Raw genomic sequence first — 6,000 nt, 5'->3', positions numbered from 1 at the left:
ACTGACCAGTATACATGCCAAAATGGCTCGAGATGGAGAAGAAGGATAGCTGGGACAGATCAACCACAATTAAGGGCAAAGAAGTCATCTCACCACAAGGTTTTACGCTAAAATCAAGGGTAAGCCTCCCTATAAAAGGAAGCCACTTGGAGAGAGAAATGAGGATCTAAATTTTCATCATCATCACTCTTAGGTAGAATTCTCTCGGTAGTTCAGTCCTTCAGCCCAGTCCAGAGTCTCGTTTCTCGCCACTGCCATGGTCACTTGAAGATTAAGAAATTCCCAGAGTTCCAGACGTCCTCATCCAGTCAGCAAGATCGTAGCTAGAAGTTCCATCGCCCGGAGTGGCAAAACACTTTTATTTCGCTTTCGTAGCTTAATTTACTTGCATTTTCCTTACGTTGGATCTTTGCCGCTTTTGAATTTCACTGCTTTGAAGTATTTTGTTGAAGATCCGAACAATGTTTAATGCTATGAAGTTGATTTCTGTTCAGTTTGTCGAGTTGCTTTCTTTCTTTTCTGCCTAGTTAGCTTAGATCTAGAGTTTCTGGTCGTTTTGAGTATCGAATCGTGTGTTTCCAGTTAGTAGTTTATTTCTTCGAGTTAGCATAATCTGTTTACTTTTATTTCATAGAGGTTTGTTTCATGCAAGGTGCAGTTATGTGTTTCTTGTCTTTTTCCATGCTGATCAGTAGGCGGGATTTCAGTTTCGATGTTTGATTTTCGATTTGGAATTTTTGATTGTAGATCTGTGTTCGTGAGTTATTAATCTGTGTTTTCATGGTGCTGAATCTGGTTTGTTTTTTTTTTTCTGATTTTAGTTTGTGTTTGTTGAAGAAGATGATGTCCATATCTAAGTTTGGGACCACTTTTGCTTTTTAGATGCTTTTTGCTTTTTGTCCTTCACCTTTAGTACACCCTGCAGATCTGTCAGCCTAGTCACCACAACTACCACTTATTCTCTGCTTTTCTGTTTAGCCTTTTGTAGAAACCTAGTACTTTCCGCATATTTTCTGTTACACCGCATCCACCACTTTCCACGTACACACCACTACATGCCGACCACCATTCACCCATCCAAGTCAGTAGAGTACCACCTTAAATTCCAGCCTAGATAAATCTCAACCCAAAGCGTGGTAGCTAACCAAACCTTTCCAAATATCACCGCGGTAGTTTAAACGCACCATCTCTGTGGGATTCGACCCTTATCACCACTATACTGATCAGTAGGAGTGGGTTGAGGAATCTTTGAAACCAGGGTCTAGGCTTAGTTAGGATCTCTATCCTGACCAGTAGGATATATCCTTGCTTGAACGACACCTACGCACCCCTGCTGTCTTTCACTCATCTTTTCCATTGAATCCTTGTTCTTGATTCCCTCATGCATATAGTGAGTGTAGAGATCATAGATCTCAAAGCTAATAGGTTGGGATTGAGGATTACATGAGAAAATATGTGTATGCGTTTATTGATGTGGATGAATGAACTTGTGGGTGATTTGTTGGTGAATGCTATGTGAATATATGAGAACATGATTGTGAGATCTTTTTGAAGCATGATTATTTGTTGGAAGCATTAATATATGTCTTTGGATGAATGTTAGATAAACCCTAATTCGAATTTGTAAAGCATGAAAACTGTGGTGTTCGGACCGTAGGTTCCGATGATTGTTTGGCCGACCAAACGATCTTATTTTGGCACGAATTTTTACCTGAGTAAAATGTGAGATGATTTCTGTGTTGTGTATAAATTTCAGCCTCTTTTGATGAAATATGAATTTTAAATGAATTTTTAAAGTTAACTGCGCAGTTCTGTCAAACATTGTTTTCTCTTCCAGTGAGTTTCGTTTTTTGATTTGACCGACCTAAAGATGTGATTTTGATGTGAAATTTTAATTAGATTTTCTTTGATGTGTCTACTGTATTGTGGTAAAATTTCAGCCCCAACGGAGTTCGGATGAATTTTTAATGATTTTTATAAAATGACCGCGCAGTTCTGCCAGATTTCTGTCATGTTAAAATAATACTTGTTGTCAAGTTTTGAGTGAATAAATGATACATGTGTGATTAGGCCATCCACAATAGAAATAGCCCAGCAATAGCCCAGGCATAGCCTAGCCACTGCCACATCATCAGCACTAAAAATCCTCCTGCCACATCATCAAAACAAGCAAATAGCCCAGCAATAGCCCAGCCATAGCCTAGCCACATAATATCCACATCACTATTAACAAATATATACAAAATGAAATAATTAACAATCACACAATATACGAAATTTAATTTACGAGACATATATGGGAAAAATTTAATAATACTATTAAAATTTAAAAAAGTACAATAATTTAAAAAATTACATTAATTTTAAAAAAATACAATAATAAAAAATACAATAATAAGATAGAGAGAGTACTCGTTAAAACAAGTGGTGCGAATGAAAATGACGAGCAAAGCGCGTATATATAGTGTTTCGAAAAAAAAAAATTTAAATTTCGCGCTAGGAGGTGCGCTGGGCGATCCGGGCGCTGCAATAGCGCCGAGCGGATCGCCCAGCGCCACGAAACCGCCCAGCGCTGCGCGGTTTCTCTTTCCATTCGTCCGCTGGGCGACTGCAATAGACCGCCCAGCGAACCGCCCAGCGCCGGCGCTCGGCTAGGCGGTCGGCTGGGCGCTATTGTGGATGGTCTTAAGGAACGTATCTTATGGCGTGGTTATGTGTTATACGTTGAGGTATACTATGTGGTGTTTCCTTATGTTGGTGAACATTTGGGATGTGTAATTTAAGAAAACGATGAAAGGAACGATAGGACATGCATGATAAATTGTATTGATGGAAGGCTGATTGTATTGTATTATGTGGTTATGATGTTGATAAGGGTTGTTGTGCGTACGTGGGTATGAAGAGCATGGATTTCAATAAAGTTGTGAACCGTGTTTGTAATCAATCGAGGTGGGCTTTCTTTTACAAATCTTTTATTTTCTCGAAATATGATTGTGGAGCTATAAGGGTGGTTTAAAGTGTTATGTCATGCCATGATTGTCTTGATGTTGAGATTGTTGCCTGATGCCTAGTTCGTTTGAGCTTGCTCCGTTAGGCTATAGGGCTATGTTGAGATTGTGCTTGATGCCTAGTTTGTGAGTTTGCTCCATTAGGCTATAGGGCTATGATAAACGAATTCGGGTCTGAGTAGGGCCGCAAACCCTATCAGGCTGTGTACACAGAGGGGATCGTGAGCCGTCCTTGCAAGTCGGCCGGTCTCGTGGGCGAATAATGTGGCCACACTTTCGTCGCACTATGGTAAGAGGATGTGATTGTTTGATTGATTGATGAGAAAGTGGGGAGATTGTTTTGTCTGGCCAGACTATGAAAATGTTTTTGTGTTCTCTTGATATTTTCTTAACTACATGTAAAACTCGAGTTCACTGGTATGGATGACATAACTGTTATAAAATGTTTTCGGCATGAGCCCATTGAGTACAACAAGTACTCAGCCCTGCATATGTTTTCCCTATGTGCAGGTTGAGCGGGATGTTGCAGCGGATGTTGAGTGCGCTTTAGGAATTCCCGGATGCGTCGTGTCTTCATACATGGGCGTCATCCTATGACTCTCCTTTAATATTTATTTTTTCCGTTGCATTGTTTCGAATCGTTCTTGATAAAGTCTTTCATTTTTCCCCACACTACGTTATGACATTACTTACCTTGAGACATTAATCCGTTGTTTAACTATTCGATAGACCAAAATATTTCTTTTTCAAGTTAATTGGGTTTTCATATTCAATCTCGTCCTTTATTGTTGTCTTTCATTGCGTCCCCCTTTTCTTCCCCGCTCCTTAGTCTCTCCCCTCGTCACGTTTTCCCCGTCTTCACTATCCTTAGTAAGGGCGGTGGTGACAAAAACAGAGCATCAACCACCATGGAACAGAGCGAGATCCAAATCTGAAATTAAACTTAGAAATTTAAGACTAAACTCGACAGATCTAAACTACTGGGTCTAGCAGATGTGAAAACAAACAGTAAACAACCATAATCATGTAGAATTTAAACAGTAACTCCAGATCCACCACGATTCACAAAAATCCTGACGTCTCCATAACTAGATCCAACAAATCCAACAACTATCCAACATATCCCAACTCCGAACATCCAACAAACAACAAATACAAAATAGAAAAGCAACAAACAAACATCAACTTCACGAGATCCAACAAAAACCAACAGAAACTTCCATAATATATAGTACTAAGCTTGATTCAAGCAGATCCAAGTTGGAAACAGAATTTACTAAGCTAAAAACCAACAAGTACTTAAGAAAACGAGAGCTAATTCAAGACAAAATGTAAAATATTGTTTCTTCTCCCATGTAGGACGGTGTTACACAGCAGCAAACGAACAAAAACCACCACGATAGCCGAAAATTACCCCATATCCATGTGCGCAACAACTGAAACATGTTTCGAAGTGTGGAGCTAAGTGAGTGAGCTAGGAGCCTCCTAAAAAAGTGATCTAAAAGCGTCTCCACCTTTTCCTCAATGTTGAGCTCTTTATATTGGCAATGCTCTGATCCCTATGGTATCTTCCTGTTGAATTGACGCTTGTGCCCCTGAATAGGATCTTTTAAAGTCTGCTCTTTGCTCCATTCTGCTCCTGTCGCCAACTTCCTGATTCTCCTAGGTCCAAGTGACGACTTCTGATGTTTCACTCCAAAATTCATCTCTTTTGCATCTGTCAGGTCAATTAACACAAACTCCTGGGTCCGGCAGATATATTACGCACTGAACTTAGAATCATTCATTAGTGTTCCAAAAACACAGAGTTTAACCCAAAACCAATGCATGAAACGAGCCTTATCAGAGACGTTTCATTTTTTGGCAACAATCAACTCACTTCACTCTCCTACTTTATCCTCTTATCTCTCATACTTTATTTTCTCTCTTACTTTATTCTATCTTTTTCTTTCTTATTTTATCATGTCTCTTACTTTTTATCTTTCTTACTTTATTTTCTCTCTTACTTATTCTGCTTTTCTCTTTTTTACTTTACTATTAATAGTTTAATTTACTAAACACCACTACCTAAATTCTTGTGCCAAAATAGAAACGCCTGGCTTAGGCCGGGACGGAGGGAGTATATATTAATTGCTTTTAATATCATGAACTTTCCAAGAATTCCGATTTTCCCACGAACTTTAAAAGGTTCGTGTAATGTCACGAACTTTACCGGGCGTTGCGAATTTCCCATTCCACCCGACCCGGGGTTTTTCTGGCAAAAATATTACTGACGGGGCACGCCTGAAATCTTAGGTGGCAATCGTCGGAAATATGTATAACGATGTGCCTAATTTTCTCCTATTCAATTGCGATATCTCAACCTTATTCCCCAAATGTTCATAACATCCCGCTTTCTCTTAAGAGATTTCAGAATCGTATGACCTAAACAACGTCCCGATTTGGAGTTTAGATCCGTCATCCTTTGGAGTTTTTCAGCAACCTAGGGTTTGTGAATTCATCAGCAGCAACAACGGGTTTACGAATTCAGCAGCAGCAACCTAGGGTTTGCGAATCCAGCAACAACAACAGGTTTGCGATTTCGAATTTGTCAAATTTGAGTATATTTGTCAATTTCATTCGTTTCGGCCATCAATTTAGGATTTCTAATTTTGAATTCGGCGAATGGCTTGAATCTGCGAATTTGGGATGTATATCTGTTGAATTTGTTGAATCTGCAAATTTTGTTTAGGATGCCTGCATCGTCGCATTCGAGTTGGACTTGGCAAGGCCTGAAGTTTTGGTTTGTAACCATGCTTTGGAAACAGAAATTGTGACATCTAAGACGGAGGCGAATCCTGGACGACGCCTTTATCGCTGCCAAGTTTGGAAGCATGAAGATTGCAAATACTTCTGTTGGCTTGATCTGCCGAATCAAGAGTACTATTTCCCGAAATTGACGAGGGAGAAAGAAGGTATTGAAGAGGCATTAAAGAAGAGAGTTGCTACGCAG

The sequence above is a fragment of the Salvia splendens genome, chromosome 22, assembly GCF_004379255.2.
Source record: "Salvia splendens isolate huo1 chromosome 22, SspV2, whole genome shotgun sequence".
Classification (NCBI taxonomy): Eukaryota; Viridiplantae; Streptophyta; class Magnoliopsida; order Lamiales; family Lamiaceae; genus Salvia; species Salvia splendens.
The sequence above is the reverse complement of the archived record's forward strand: the minus strand, read 5'-3'. Positions refer to the sequence as shown.